This window comes from Rhinoderma darwinii, chromosome 12 (genome assembly GCF_050947455.1).
Source record: "Rhinoderma darwinii isolate aRhiDar2 chromosome 12, aRhiDar2.hap1, whole genome shotgun sequence".
NCBI lineage: Eukaryota > Metazoa > Chordata > Amphibia > Anura > Rhinodermatidae > Rhinoderma > Rhinoderma darwinii.
In genome coordinates, this window is record NC_134698.1 from 6,124,978 (window position 1) to 6,141,527 (window position 16,550).

The 16,550-nt window shown below is 43.2% G+C and overlaps 1 protein-coding gene and 1 long non-coding RNA gene across 2 annotated transcripts in view; one reads left to right on the forward strand and one right to left on the reverse strand.

Annotated features, from left to right (window-relative positions):
- The window catches only part of LOC142664562 (uncharacterized), a 143,662-nt gene extending 132,734 nt beyond the window's left edge, over positions 1 to 10,928 (forward strand). Inside the window, exon 4 of the long non-coding RNA XR_012851318.1 lies at positions 10,550 to 10,928. This is a non-coding gene — a long non-coding RNA (uncharacterized LOC142664562). The remainder of the gene's footprint in view (positions 1 to 10,549) is intronic.
- KIRREL1 (kirre like nephrin family adhesion molecule 1) overlaps positions 1 to 16,550 on the reverse strand; it is a 173,656-nt gene that overhangs the window by 111,187 nt on the left and 45,919 nt on the right. The window lies entirely within an intron of this gene.

Genomic DNA, 16,550 nt, shown 5'->3' on the forward strand with positions numbered 1-16,550 from the left:
CCTGTACCCCAAGTGTCAGTGTATCATTATCCTGTACCCCAAGTGTCAGTGTCATTATCCTGTACCCCAAGTGTCAGTGTGTCATTATCCTGTACCCCAAGTGTCAGTGTATCATTATCCTGTACCCCAAGTGTCAGTGTATTATTATCCTGTACCCCAAGTGTCAGTGTATCATTATCCTGTACCCCAAGTGTCAGTGTATCATTATCCTGTACCCCAAGTGTCAGTGTGTCATTATCCTGTACCCCAAGTGTCAGTGTATCATTATCCTGTACCCCAAGTGTCAGTGTATCATTATCCTGTACCCCAAGTGTCCGCATCTCATTATCCTGTACCCCAAGTGTCAGTGTGTCATAATCCTTTACCCCTAGTGTCTGCATCTCATTATCCTGTACCCCAAGTGTCAGTGTATGATTATCCTGTACCCCATGTTTCTGTGTCATTATCCTCTACCCCAAGTGCCAGTGTATCATAATCCTGTACCCCAAGTGTCAGTGTCATTATCCTGTACCCCAAGTGTCAGTGTATCATTACCCTGTACCCCAAGTGTCAGTGTGATTATCCTGTACCCCAAGTGTCAGTGCTGTTTTCTATGAACCTGGAAAGGTAGTTCTCTGTAGAGTGAATCACATATCTGACCATTGATAGAAAATAACGCCTCGGGGCCTGACGCATCTATTAGGGTATGTTCACACGGCCTATTTACGGACGTAATTCGGGCGTTTTTGCCCCGAATTACGTCCGAAAATAGCGCCTCAATAGCGCTGACAAACATCTGCCCATTGAAAGCAATGGGCAGACGTTTGTCTGTTCACACGAGGCGTAATTTACGCGCCGCTGTCAAAAGACGGCGCGTAAATAGACGCCCGCGTCAAAGAAGTGACCGGTCACTTCTTTGGCCGTAATTGGAGCCGCTATTCATTGACTCCAATGAATAGCAGCGCTAATTACGCCCGTAATTCACGCGGCGTTCAAGCGCCTGCACATGCCGGTACGGCTGAAATTACGGGGATGTTTTCAGGCTGAAACATCCCCGTAATTTCAGCCGTTACGGACCCCCGCCGTGTGCACATACCCTTAGAGAAATGGCGGCTCTCCCAGATTACAGCTTCCAGAATGAATCCCTCCTTATTTCCTCTGCACAGCTCTGGCCTGGCGCCTGTTGACAGTCCATACAATGTGCAGCCTCCCTGCTGTGCCTCCATCCATGATGACTTTAACCCATAAATCTGTCACTCTCCGGGATCCTGGATGGATTAGTGACTGTGGTGCAGAGTGTTTTCCTGGCCCCAACCTGCAGGTTAATAAACATCCCCCTCTCCGATGACTCCTGGTTTATTACAGCTAATGAGCTGAAGAAGAAAACAACTCAGTAGTTTAGTAACTTGCTGCTAATTAATACCAGGAGGGGAGTGGGGGCTTCACCGAAGAATAAAGGGCCTTTTACACCGGCCGACAATCGTCCGGTGCAGCGAGCACCGATCAACGAGACATCGTTGATCGGCGCTCGCTTGCTTCTGTCACACGGAGCTATGGATGGGGACGAGCGGTCGTTACTCCCATCACTCGTCCCCATACAATATTATCATGTCGGCATCGTGTCATCACAGGGACATGTGCTGCCGACAATGATAATATGTAATTTTTTTAAAACGATACGATCAGCAGATGATCGAGCCTTTGCTCGTTCATCTGCTGATCGCTGCCTTGTTTACACAGGGCAATTATCGGCAACGAGCGTTATATGAACGCTCGTCTGCACGATAATCGCCCAGTGTAAAAGGGCCTTAAGGCTCCTGATTGTCAAGTATTTCGGGGACCAGGGTGATGGCGGCGCCTGTGACGTGACACAATATGGTCTATATCCACTTGGATCGGTTGGAAATTACAGGGGAGCTGCTGCTCGAGTTTATTATAGATTATTAGGAATTGATATAACCGGTCAGTTGTGACCAAGTATGTCGCTATACGCGACTAATACCGGACCTATTCCTGACCGTTTATTAGATTTGACTGATAATCGGAAACCTATTAAGATTAAAATATAGCATATAACCTAGGAGATGAGTTCCCAATATGTCGGTAAATCAATTAAACCGATGTCCATTGTTATATGTTGGCCTCACAGATATCTGCTGGAGGTCAGGACACATGATCAACGGCAAAAACAACTGACCAGATCTAAGAAATGTCCAACTCGGCCATAGAGATCTGATTATTACCTATAAAAGCTTCATCTGGCAGTTTCCACCATTCATCATCTGTCCTGTTTTACGTTCAAGAATATTTTAATCCCTATGGAAGAGCGGGGCTGAGCAGCGGAGATAAACCTCTGGCACCGCTTATCTCAAAGGGAACTGTGTATGGATGTAGAAGCCACTGTTATCCATAGGTGTCAAAACAGATGGAAACTCCCGTACGTTAGTAAAAGCCTTTAACACAGGGAATATCAAAAATTACAAGACGGACCTAACCGGATTTATTTGGCCTGGTTCAAAACCTGTAGAGGCTCTAGGTTAAAAATGCGTGGTGCCATAATCCTATTTAGTAGTACCATAAAGTGTAAACATACTATGCCAAATAGCAGCACCATACAGTGCCCATATACTACTGCCATACAGTAACTAAAGAATATAGTCATACTGTGAACATATAATAGTGCTATACAGTGTATAAATAATACTAACATGCAGTACCATAAACTAACTGCATAATAGTGCCATACAGGGAACACACAACAGTGCCATAAAGGGAACACACAACAGTGACATACAGGGAACACACACCAGTGCCATACAGGGAACACACAACAGTGACATACAGGGAACACACAACAGTGCCATAAAGGGAACACACAACAGTGACATACAGGGAACACACACCAGTGCCATACAGGGAACACACAACAGTGACATACAGGGAACACACAACAGTGCCATAAAGGGAACACACAACAGTGCCATACAGGGAACACACACCAGTGCCATACAGGGAACACACAACAGTGACATACAGGGAACACACAACAGTGACATACAAGGAACACACACCAGTGCCATACAGGGAACACACAACAGTGCCATACAGGGAACACACAACAGTGACATACAAGGAACACACACCAGTGCCATACAGGGAACACACAACCGTGCCATACAGGGAACACACAACAGTGCCATACAGGGAACACACAACAGTGACATACAGGGAACACACAACAGTGACATACAGGGAACACACAACAGTGCCATACAGGGAACACACAACAGTGCCATACAGGGAACACACAACAGTGCCATACAGGGAGCACACAACAGTGCCATACAGGGAACACATAACAATGCAATACAGAGAACACACAAGAGTGCCACACAGGGAACACACAACAGTGCCACACAGGGAACACACAACAGTGCCACACAGTGAACACACAACAGTGCCACACAAGGAACGCATAACAGTGCCATACAGAGTACGCACAACAGTGCCATATAGGGAACGCACAACAGTGCCATACAGAGAACGCACAACAGTGCCACACAGGGAACGCACAACAGTGCCATACAGGGAACGCACAACAGTTTCACACAGGGAATGCACAACAGTGCCACACAGTGAACACACAACAGTGCCACACAGTGAACACACAACAGTGCCACACAGTGAACACACAACAGTGAACACATCACAGTGCCACACAGTGAACACATCACAGTGTCATAAAGTGAACAGATAACAGTGCCAAACAGTGAACACATAACAGTGCCATACAATGAACACATAAGTGACCAAATATCAGTTCTATGTGGTATTCCAATAATACAGTGCAAACAATATAAACACACAATGCTGAATAGCAGTACTGTACACTACTAATATAAAGGCCCTTCTACACGGGCCAATGATTGGGCAAAGGAGCCCTCATGTACACGCTCGTTCCTGATCATTGCCCTGTGTAAACAGGGCAACGATCAACCGATGAATGAACAAACACTCGTTAATCGGCTGATCTGCCCGTTTTCCAGCCAGTAAAACGGTCGCTAGTCGGCAGCACATCTCCATGTGTAAACGGTGATGTGCTTCCGACATGATGGAAATGTATGGGGACGAACGATTGTAGTAGCGATCGCTTGTCCCCATACATAACCGATCATTGCTCCTTGTGAAAAAATCAAACGAGCGCCGATCAACGCTAGTTTTCACAGCCCTAAATAATACCACTGTTGGCACTAAATTGTATAATTCCAAAAAGTGACACAGGAAAAGATTGGAGCAGGCTTCGTGTGGTAAAAAAAAAGGATTGTGGAAACCCCTATATGGTTTAGCCCTTGCTATGATGACCCGGCTAGTGCCCCAGCTCTGCATGATCTGAGGCAGATTTCCAGATCATAGCAGATTCCGAGTATTATCATATTGTTAGTAGATCTGTGTACAGGTGATGCACAGAGGATGTGTCACCGCTATCCACCCTTATACGAATGAGTAACAGGAAACCAGATACGATTCAACATGATACAATGCAGGACGTGTCAGGGTTATATCACACAACACATGACAAAACCCCCCAGAGAACAAGATCACACATTTCACTCACTGTCAGCTAATGATTTATTTTAGTGGATAAGAGTAGATGGGTATTTAAATATTATATTTTGCAAAGGCAGCAATATCATAGTGCCACCTAGTGGACGAATCATTGTGAAAAAGGTTTGAATACATAAAGGTCTAACAATATTTTACTCATTTTATTAAATGTCCATTTCAATTTTTTTTATGCTGTGTTCTTTCTGCCTACTTTGAAAGTCACAGCAAAACATTTTAAAGGAGATGTCGACCCAGTTTTTCGTTTTGAACTCGTATTCCCAGATTACTAATGCAGCTTGTAAACATTTTTATTGTAGTATTTTTTTTCGTTTTTTTTTATAATTTTTGCCGTCATTTGGTTGAAAGACATTTTGAACATTTGAACTTCTCTGTAGGATTAGAAGGTGGTATTCACAAACCTTAAAAGGGTCTGAAAATGTCTGGAAACTTGTGTTAAGATAAAGATAAAGCCTTTGTCCCTCATGTTTTCTTTTAAAAGCTCCACTTATGGATTGATTATAGGGTGTGAATGTCTCGACCTGAAGTGACTTCTACTCAGTGGTGTGGGAAATTAGGTCAATTGGCCGCCGATAGCATCTCCCAACAAAGCAGTAGTGGAAGAGTTCGTCCACAAAAAAGTTGACCAAGTTCTGTGTGATTCAGGTTATTCCTAGACTGGACAATTATCACCTATCCACAGGGTAGGTGACAATTGTCAGATCGCTGGGGGCCCCATCGATCACGAGAACGCCAGATCCTCCTCACTGCTTGACATTGAATGAAGCGGCGGTCAAGCATGCGCGCAGCCGCTCCATTCAGAGTCTATCGAAATGAAGGAAAAAGCTGAGTAGAGTGCTCCATTCATGCTCCTCGTTACTGTGGGGGGGTTCAGTGAGAAGGAGGTTTGGGGCGATCGGTGTGGCTCCCAGTGATCAGACAATCATGACCTGTCCTGTAGATAGGTGATAATTGTCCATTCTGTTACAACCCCTTAAAAGGTGACAAGCCCCCAGCTTCTTAGGTCGGGGGAGCGTTGTAAGGATCACCCGATTACTAAAAGAAAACCTGTCCTATAGTGAATCATAGTATACCCATCAGGGACGAAGCTGTAGGTAAGTCACACCCGGACCTTGGTGCCTGAGGGGGACGAAAGTCTCGTCTGTCACATAAAAAGGCACCAATATTATAAATGCCACATGGTAGGTGAGGGGAGCCTGTAGCAGATTTTGCATGGAGGACAACGAGCTTCAAATAACGCCTCGAATAACCCCTGTTCTTCCAAAACTAGTTACACCCACATTTCCAGATTTGTTTTTTAAAGGAAACAACGCCCCTAGTCTAGTTTTTCTGTTAAAATTGATGCAAAACAACATTAAAAAAAGTAGCTAATGCATGAAACGCCATATTAATATATATAGACTATTAGAGGGTCGATTTTGACCGCATTGCTTGCGTTTTAGCTTCCTACACAGGAAGTGTTGTGTGCATCTCTAAATAAAGTCCTCCTGAGCCATGTTTCCCTGCTTTTTGCATAGTTTTTACTTTAATACATTTTATAAACTCCCCTTAGGGCTTTTGCGTTTAACACAGCGCAAGCTTTTTCCATAAGTGCTGCTAATGACGAGGTTTGGAACGTATGACGAGGAATGGAACGAATGTTTTTGCATTAATTACAGTACAGGGTGCGCTTTTTTTCTGTGCCTGTTCTGTATAATTGCCCATTGCATTGTTATTGTCTGTATTCCTATTGCTCACCCCCCTTCGCTCTCGCTCTGCAGCCTCAGCTCAATAATGACCCCACAAGCCAGGAATCTGAGGAATTTCCTGCTAGGCTTCCTGGAAGACTTGCAGAGACCTTGTCATTAACCCCAGACTTTCCCCCATCCTGTCTTTACAAGCCCTGGAGGCTTCTTCCCCCTTGGGCTAACTAGCACCCTTCAGTTTGCCATCTTTCGGATTTATCGCATAAACCGTCGTCTGAAGCCTCCGTTGACTTTGCTCTTTTGGAGGTCAAATTTGCAGCCGAAAAAAAGTAAATATAAAATAACTTGCTGGAACTGACAACATGCTGAGCGTGGAGTCATTACAGAGCAGAGGCTGCTGGGAGCTAGAAAGTTAGTAAGTGGAATAGACTTTGACAAGCTCTGGAGCAGCACCGGCGGCGGAGAGGGTTAAATAAAAACGCTTTAATTTTACGATATATAAAAAAAAAAAATAACCTTGAAAGTTCAGCATAGAAGTATTTTCTCTCTCACTTTCCAGCGGTTTGCATCGTTTCCAAGGCGATGCCTGGAAATATTTCTATATTGCATGGATGCTGTGGCCTTTCAATTAGAACCCTTTTCTTTGGCGGGTGTCCTCTCGTCACGCACACAATGTACTGTCACATTGTCTCCGTGAGACGGGGGAACAAATAAGGGTTAAGATCCCTCTTGTGTCATCTTCACAAAAAATGCTGCAAAAGAGATGGGTTCACTTGGGTTTCAATTCTGGAAAATAACTTCAGCCAAGTATATGTGGTCATGCAACAAGTGCCTCTTGTTTAAAGTCCGTCGTCCCCCCATCTTGAGCGCTTTGATTGCAAGCTCTTTTGCATTCTCAGTAGAACACTGGAAATGTAAACTTCCAAGAATCCTCAGATTCGAATCCCTAATGCAACCCCCATTTCCATGGAGAGGCTGTCAGACCCCCTAACATCGGTTATTTCCGAAGAAATATCCAAGCTGTCCATCGATCCTTATTTTCCTTGAATGCCTTGTGGCCCCAGAGACATTAGATGGTTGGTGCATCCTGTCCAAATTGGTAGGCTCTGCCGAATTTTTTTTTGCATCGGGGCATAGCCTTATGAGTGCAGATGTAGTAGGGGTACACATACACTAGTAACTCAGAGATAAGTTCCCAACCCCCTCTCCCACTTAAAAAGACACCAGTATTATAAAAGGCACATGGTAGGGGGGGGGGCATGTTCTAGATTTTGCATTGTGGCCTAAGAGCTTCAAGTCAATCCTCTATCTCTCGATCGTTTCTGATTTATCTAAAGTGCCAGTTATCTTGCAATGAGGGTTTCACCACCTGCCACTTAAATTGTGTGCAGATGATTGGCCGGCTCAGGATCGGTCACTAAAGTCCCTTTTACACAGGCCAATGATCGGGCAAACGAGCGTTCATATGAAACACAGGGCAACGATCAGCCGATCGCCTGATCGCATCTTTTATGCAGCGCTAAATATTATCATTGTTGGCAGCACATTTCCCTTTGTAAACAGGGAGACGCGTTCCCGATATGATAGAAATGTATAGGGACGAACGATCGCTCGTCCCCATACATAACAAAACATTGCTCCGTGCGAAAGGAGCAGACGAGCGCCGGTCAACTAGCTGTCTCGATCAGTGCTCGTTTTCATGGCCCATTTTGGGCCGTGTAATAGGACCTTAAAAATTATCCACTACATGGCCCACCACTGGGTCCCGATTACTTTGGCTGTGTGAGTCCATAGTTCCACGGGCCAATTGCCCAACAGTTGTCTGCCCCTATGTATGTCTACTAACAATTATGAAATGTATAAAATGTTGTTGTAGCCATTGAAAGAAAAACAATGGAAATATTAAGCACGGGCAACGTGACGACAATTGTATTAATACACAACCTCCTATGGATGCTGCTAAAGCAGTACGTTAAACGTGTGGGGTATTAGTGAACATGGCCTTGTATTCCTGGTACATTGATCATGCCATGGCCATCTTCCGACATTATCTCTCTACAAGCTCCTCACTCCTAAAAGACTCTCTGATCCTCTGCAGCCGATACATCTTAAGAAACCCGTTCACAATGCCTTCATTTTCCCTTTCCCATCCCCACGAATATTTTATGGTGCGCTCAGAGATCAAAGGCGAGTTCATGCTTTCAAAATAGGGGGAAAAAAAAGGTGAAGAAAATGGAAAGGGAATATAGAGCCTTCTCGTTTATATGAGGATTTATAAGTGGATTACAAGTTCTCTTTTTTCTTTGTGGGTAATTCAAAAGGAAACTTTCATCTCTTGTAACGAAGGAAACCGTGCGACAAAGTTGATTCTGTCTAACGAGGGAATTCCCGAAGGGGCAAAGTGTGCAGATGGTGGTCGAGTGTCAGGAAGACATCACAAACACAGCACCTTTAAATAGAAATTGCGAGTGGTAAATGTACTCTGAGGTATAAATTATACAGGCAGAAGAGGCTGCCAGGGGAAAAGGACGCACAAGCAACCGGGCGGCCTAAATAACTAGTTTTACCCCTTAAAATACAGGAAACGGAGATTATTTTTTTGGTGCAGAAAAATATATACTTTATACTTATTTTCTTTTTTGTCTACACAAAGCTGCTTGACTCAAACTCCATGAGACTTGCACGCAGGTGGGCACCATTTTCTGCCGCCTCATGTACTGGCCTCAGAGGGCATTACAGTTGTCTTCTACTTTTTCTCTAAAAAATATGCTCAATGTGACTACATAAAGCTATAAAGTGCTGAAACTGGTCTCTGGGAATGGGTAACCAGAATTCTGGATTTATCTTTAGGCATGACTGGAGAAGAAAACGTTGATAACAGTACAACTTTTCATGTAGAATTTAAATGGACAGTAACTTTTCAAACAATTTATGCTAATCTAATAGTATACCTGATATAGAGCAACTTTGTAATTTACTTACTGTTAACATTTTGTGGTTTTATCCATGCAAATTCTGTGTGTAAGTACTGTCACTAGGTGTCTCCTTTCCTGTAATCTACTATCCACCCCCTGTTGTCAAGCAAAATCTGTAGAAGGTGGGGGGTGTCTCTTCACGGCCTGCCAATACAAGTCTATAGAGAGGGGAGGGGGATCAGGAGGAGGGAGCAGAGAAAAAGTGAGTCACACAGACATGCCTGCATACAAGTCTATAGAGTGGGGAGCAGAGAGGGTGAGACAGTAACAGACACCCTGCATACAAGTCTATAGAGAGTGGAGGGGGAGCCGGAGGAGGGAGCAGAGAGGGTGAGTCAGCAACAGTCATGCTTCACACAAGTCTATGGAGAGGGGAGGAGGGAGCAGAGAGAATGTCACACAGGCATACTGCATGCAAGTCTATGGAGAGGAGGAAGAGTAGGAGGAGGGAGCATAGAGAGTATCACACAGACACACTGCATACAAGTCTATGGAGAGGGGAGTAGGAAGCAGAGAGGGTGAGTCAGCAACAGACATTCTGCATACAAGTCTATGGAGAGAGGAGGGGTGGGAGAAAGCAGGAGCAGAGTGAGAGGAGACAGGCTGCTGGTAAGATTTCTATGTCACCCAGTGCTGGATTTTCAGCTACACTGCTCATTACTGCTGTATGATCTCCTCCATGCTGCGGCAGTTTCTATATATTTGATAGATAAAAGGTAGGAGAGCAGTATTCTCCTTTTCTATGTGTATAGAAGACAGGATAGCTGTTAAGCTCTACCACTAGCTCAGAGAAAACTGAGAATAAGGCCAGATTTACACAAACGAGTGCAAAATCGGACGTGAAAACTGCCGTTTCTCACGTCCAAGTTGCACCTGTGTGGGTTCCGTTTTCACTAATCCCCATGGACTTGAGCCTATCGAGGGATCCGTAAAAACGGAAGAAAATAGGATATGTTCTATTTTTCAACGGACCCTTCACACGGTCCATTGAAACAACTGCTGTGTGAACGGCCCTATTGAAATACATACGTCCGTGTGACGGACGTTATTTCAACGGCCGTCACACGGACGTATACTACGGTCGTCTGAATTCGGCCTTAGAGATAGAGCCTGCATAGGGGAAAATTGCTATACAATTTAGAATACAAGTCATATAATAGCCAAACAATGTTATTTCTCATGTATACACATATGACCGCTTATTCTGAAAAATCACCTAAAATACGGTAGGTTTGAAACTTGGAAATTATTGGTCAGAAGTGATTTTTAATTTATTTTTCATTTAAGACCACCAAAACTTGGAGTGGAAACCAATTATTCTTCAGCCAATAAAGACAGTAATGGATTCTGGCGCCACCACTGGTTATGGCAAGTACTGCATGTTATGAAAACTACTACAAACTTTATAACTTTATTATTTCTTATTGAAACTTTTTATTCTCTTTGAATATATTTACCACTAGTGATGGTGTTCACTTCGCCCTGGTAATATATGCTAATTTCCAGTACTTTCTTGACATATTTTTTTTTAATACAACCTCCCTGCTGGATATATTCTTGATAGGCGATGTTATAACCCCCGAAGCTCTAGAACATTACATTATATATGAGGACGGAGCGGCACAGAATTATGTCAGGATGAATTAAGAAGTTCATCCTGTTCTCTAGCAGCAAGGTATAATTTATGAAACTTTTTTTTTTTTTTGGGGTAAGAGGGAGAAAGTTATGTACATAGGAGGAAAAATTTTTGGACTTTCTTCTAGGGTGGATATTATCGCCCAAAATGCCCGCTTTGATGTGATGCTTTTTATGAATATTAGATATTCAGATATTTAACATCAAGAGATACAGTCAGAAAAAATGGGACATAAATATCAAAACCACAAAAAAGGCCATACTCACTAGGTAGGTGGGTGGGTGAAAACCCGTTCCCATCAGGACGCAGACGGGTCAAAGAATGCTGCAGAAGGAGTGTGCATTAAATAGTGATAGCCCCTCCCACTAGTCTTGAGGGGAGTGGCGGACTAAGTGCTCAAAGGTGTGCGATAAATGTGTGTCAGTGAAGTGCTAGGGTGTGAATGGATGGTAAAAAATAAATATGTATGTATGAAAGTGTCAGAACTGTGTAATAATGTAATAAAAATAAATAAATAAATGTGATGAATAGGGGTCAGTGCTGTGAATAGTACATGGGGTGTCAGTACTATGTGTAATACGTGGAGGGATAATGTGCTGGTCGTCAGGCATGGCGTATCTTGCCGAATAACAGCCTGCGTCCTGATGGGAACGGGTTTTCACCCACCCACCTACCTAGTGAGTATGGCCTTTTTTGTGATCAAGAGATACAGTGTAGCATGTTCATATTTAATAAATGATCACTATTACGGGATGGTATTTTTACATTTTAATTTGATTTCTTCTCCCCAATTCCCAAACCTCATTCGCTAGGGTAAGTCGACCATGACAGCGATGGGTGTGGACCTAATTCTCCCGTCTTTAGGAATTGAAATTCCTGCCACAGACCAGTTTCCTACAAATGAGAACTTCTACTTATATATTTCTTCAAAGGATTGGCTGAAAACCTCACTTAAAATCCGATAAAATATTTGCAACTTTTTAAGATTTTTTATTTTAAATTGATTGCTCTATCTTAAAGGGGTTGACCAAGATTAGAAAAAACATTGTTTCTTTTAAGAAACAGCGCCATTCTTGTCTACTGGCTGTGCCTGGTATTGCATCTCATCGCCATTTAAATAAATACTGCAATACCAAAGACAGTCCATGGACAAGAGTGGTGCTGTCCTGGACAACAACTTTAAGATGATGGTCGGTCAAAGGATCCTTCAGCTCAATTCCCTCATTAAAGATGGCACAAAAAATCTTGTCGGATCCTTGGATCCCTCGGAGACAGTTTTCAGCCTAGAATCTGTCCAACCTCATGCTTTCCGCCCACAACGATCTAATGTCCAGTTTTAGGTATAGTGTTCCTTTAATAAACTATGAACTGTTGTCCAGAAGGGATAGCCAATGGCATAGGTATCAAATCCAAATCAACCTTGAAGCATTGAGACGCACACATTGTGCATTAGTATGGGTGAGACTCGTACAACTTGGTGAGTCCCAAGTCACTCTATAGTCCTGGCCTATATGTCATAGCCAATAACCCGAGAGAGAGTTCAGATGTCAATACTTTTGTGGTTCTTATTCACCATAGTTTTTGTATCCAACAAGTAACCAAAAAGTGTCCATAAACCATGATAATAGAATTATCTGACCTTAAAATTACAATCATTAATAAAAAATGTATCTATAGTACTAAGGTGATCGGTGATGACTTTTGGAGATTTTAATTGGTTGACGAATGTATAGGACCTGCTACAAATTATTCTCCACCGGATAGGTCATCAGTATATCTTGGGTGCGGGTCCAACACCTGGACCTCACACCGTTTAGCCGCTTCGGATGTTGTTGCCCACTATGCTATGTACGGAACGGAAGCAGTTGGCTCCGTACATAGCATAGCGGCCGTGCTGCAGAACTGCAGCTCTGCTCCTATTCACTTGAATACTTCAGCTCGGCCGCTATTCAGTGGCCGGAGCCAATTGCTTCCGGAATGTACGTCCGATGCCCAGAGGCAGCCGGAGCGGCGTAACGGTGCAGGTTCCGGGTGTTGGACCCGACCGATGATACACTGATGACCTATCCAGCAGGATAGGTCATCTGTTGTCCAGTAGTGGACAACCCCTTTAAAGCTATAGGAGGAAAATACAAGAAATATCCCATCTTTGAAGATATACAGCAGTGCATGCCCAATAGTGAAAAATATTGGCACATTGGGGGCACATCTTCCGGTCTATGGCAAGCTTACGCTGCAGATCTATGGAATAAATGGAAGAGGCACAACAATTTTACTTCCAACACAACCGGGACGGAGCCACCTCCGAAGCGTTCTGACTTTGTGTCTTCATTCGAACATGGACTATTGTAAGAGAGAAGTCATAGGCCAATACAACGGGCGGCGCGGACAACACACTTGTGTGTATTATGGTGTTGTAATGAAGACTGTAATGAATTCCCAGAGACAATCGAGGTCACGGACCACAACCCCTGCTTTTTAATTACTTTGCAATGTTTTTGTTATTGCTTGTTACGCATGTAACCTCTTTTAGGTGGTTGTCTTCCAGCACATAAACCAGAGATGACTTTCCCGTTTCTACATCTTGTCTGTTCCTATGACAACACCGACCTCCCTTCTCCCGAAACACTAGTCTACAGATTTTTATATAAAAGTTTGGTTATTATTATTTTTGTCTTTTGGTATTAGTTTTGCTCTTTTGCTGACTGAGTCGTTCTTGCCCCCCTTACTCTGCGTCTTTATCGGCTCTTTCACTCGTTTTGATTTCCATTTGTTTTAGAAAATCTGCTTGTTTCCAAGGCAACAATGACAGGACATTACTCTTCAAACTAGACCTTACAATAAAAGAAAAGAAATGTCTTCCGTTTCTTTAAATAATTTTTTTCTTATCTACCAATGAGCGGAAAATAAAAAAAATAAAAAAATATTAATGAATGGGTCTCGGGAGGAGATGTCAAGAAAAAGAAAGAGACACCATGATGGAAGAGGAGATTGGAAAATGTGACAGGGTGGAAATTATGGACCAGAAAAGAGTTTGTTTTGGAAAATTCTGTTAGAAAAAGCTGCAAAACCTACCGGAAAACAAGCTTTTGCTATATCGCCTATTTTAGTTCTTAGTGAATGAAAAAGTGGTTCTGTTTCCAAGGAAACGGGTCCAGGTCCTCTATTCTCATACGCACTCTCCGACGGTTCAGTGCTTAAAGAGCATTGGGGCAAACCCACTTATCCGCATTTAAAAGCTTTCCGAATCAATCAGAAAACTCAAGCCCCTGTTGGAGGCCATTATAGAGTAAGAGGTCTCTCTACAACACCAAGTTATCCTGCCGAGTGGAGAGAGACCACATGATGTCTATTAACATGTAAATGAGATGATGGCGAGGGAAGCAAGCCTCTTCTAATGACCAAGAGAGAAAGAGAATAGATTTGTAATGTGAAAATTCCATTTCTACCGGGACGGCTTTCATGGGGACAAAAAAAAAAAAGGGACTTTTTCGGGACTGAAGTCGAAATCTTTAAAGCAAAACCAAAGAGAGAAATACAAAGAGATGATTAGTCACACCCTTGGAGAATTTAACTTGGTCAATAGAATCCTTGACCAAGTTGGCCTTCTTTCTAAAAGGCAAGATGGACGACATCCAGCTGTTAAGAGAATGGGCCTAGCAGCTTGAGGTCTCCTTCGATGACTACAAGCCTACATCAATAGTAGTCGTCATCTTCTTAAATGTATTAAGAAATTTTATTTCAAAGCCATTATATCCCCCCCATTTGGTCTTGTTTTCATGGTCACACATATACTAATTGGGCCAAAGTTGCCTCAGATGTTGTAAAATTCTTAGGAAGGTTCAATAAAGAGCCCCAGTAAATGCCAACAAGTCCTTAAAGGGGTTCTCTGCTTTGGAAAACTCTTACTTGTTAGAAGGGTCCATTGACAATGAGCTGATCACAAAGTGTCCTCCTGCTGGAACCCTGACCGATCAACTGTAATATGTAGGAAATCTTGGCAGTAAGTGTTCAATTTCCCTGCAGTGCCACCACAGGGGAAACTAAGCATTACACAGTGCCCATACATTTGAATTGGATGTCTGTGCAGGACAGAACAGGTCCTCCAGACTGAGAGAGCCTCTTTGTAACCGCTCTAAACTCTCGCCAAGAGAGGAGGATCCTGAACATGAGACTCCCCTCTATTGTCTCTCAAAAAGGGTGTATAAAAATGTTTTTTCTGAACTGGACAACCCATTTACGTTAAGTTCCTAAAAACTATATTCACTCATTTCTTATTTATATTGTTTTTTCGGTCAGCGGAGTTGCAACTAATATGGTCGCTGTTGCAACTCACGTAGTTTTCCATCCAGCTTTCCTACAATCCTAAATACCGGTTTAGTTATTCAGTCATACATCCTCCACTCATCTAATTGTGCCCACAGGTGGTTGGTCTCCAAACCATGGCGAATTATCCTGTTGATATTCATCATCCCATCTACAGGTATGGGTTGCAGAGCTCCAACCAGAATGTAGTGTGCGTTGTAAGACGTTTCCTTGATCTCAGTACTAAAGTGCCTCCTTAACCCATTGAGATGGATGATGCCTTCAAAGATATCTCCATTGACAAGTCTCAAGCGCCAACCTCTCGTAGTTTGGTTTTCTGGCCTTCAGGATTTCCCAGATGGAAGTAAAGAAGACAAAGACCTGACATAAATTGTAATAACTAGCAATGTCTGCTTCTGGTGGAGATAAGTCATTCAGTAACTCACGGTCTGCACACATATCCCTCACGCGTTCTCTGTCTCTAGGATAAGAATGATAATCACGATGAAGAATTGCTTTTCTGCCCGGATTTATTATTTTTTACTGCTTTTCTTCATTTCTACCTTCCTGGACCCGTCTTTCTATGGCTCGGAGCGGGGAGGTTATGAAAATGAGCCTGGTGCCCAGGAGACACTAATTATCTGCTAAGCGTGGAAGCCTGAGTGATTAATTAAGAGATAATAAAGAGTGAGGGGAGGGCAGGAGAGGGAATAACGCCTTGCTTTGATGATAAAACCGAGGTAAGCCAAGCAATTAGGGGAATCTTTATCAGGCGTTAGCTATAATCCACAAGTTATCTTCATCCTCAACATTTCAGTGAGGAGCAAGGGAGATGTTTTCTGTAAAATGTAGAAGCCAGGCAGCGTTAGGAGGACATAAAAAGGGCATTCATGAGGTGGAATTAAAATAAGCCCGACAAATTAGGTGGAAACGAAGGCTTCGAATTATCCTTGTTTCATGGGAGAGAGTCAGACACCGATAATTCTTAGGTGTTGTAGATAATGGTCTTCATCTACTCCTAGGACACCAAAGTCCTTCACGTGTTCGGTCTTGCGTGTCAACGTATTGAAGAGCATCCCCACCTTATATTCATTTTGCACTCAGTATAGATGCCGTTTTACATTCCTCAATTTAAGACCATGAGGCTTTGTAACAACTCAGCATTTAAGCCTATCCAAAGTAGCTCCTAAATAGGAAATCATTTCCCGATTGTGTCGGCCAATAGTTGGTCACACTTCCCGATTGTGTCGGCCAATAGTTGGTCACACTTCCCGATTGTGTCGGCCAATAGTTGGTCACATTTCTCGATTGTGTCGGCCAATAGTTGGTCACACTTCCCGATTGTGT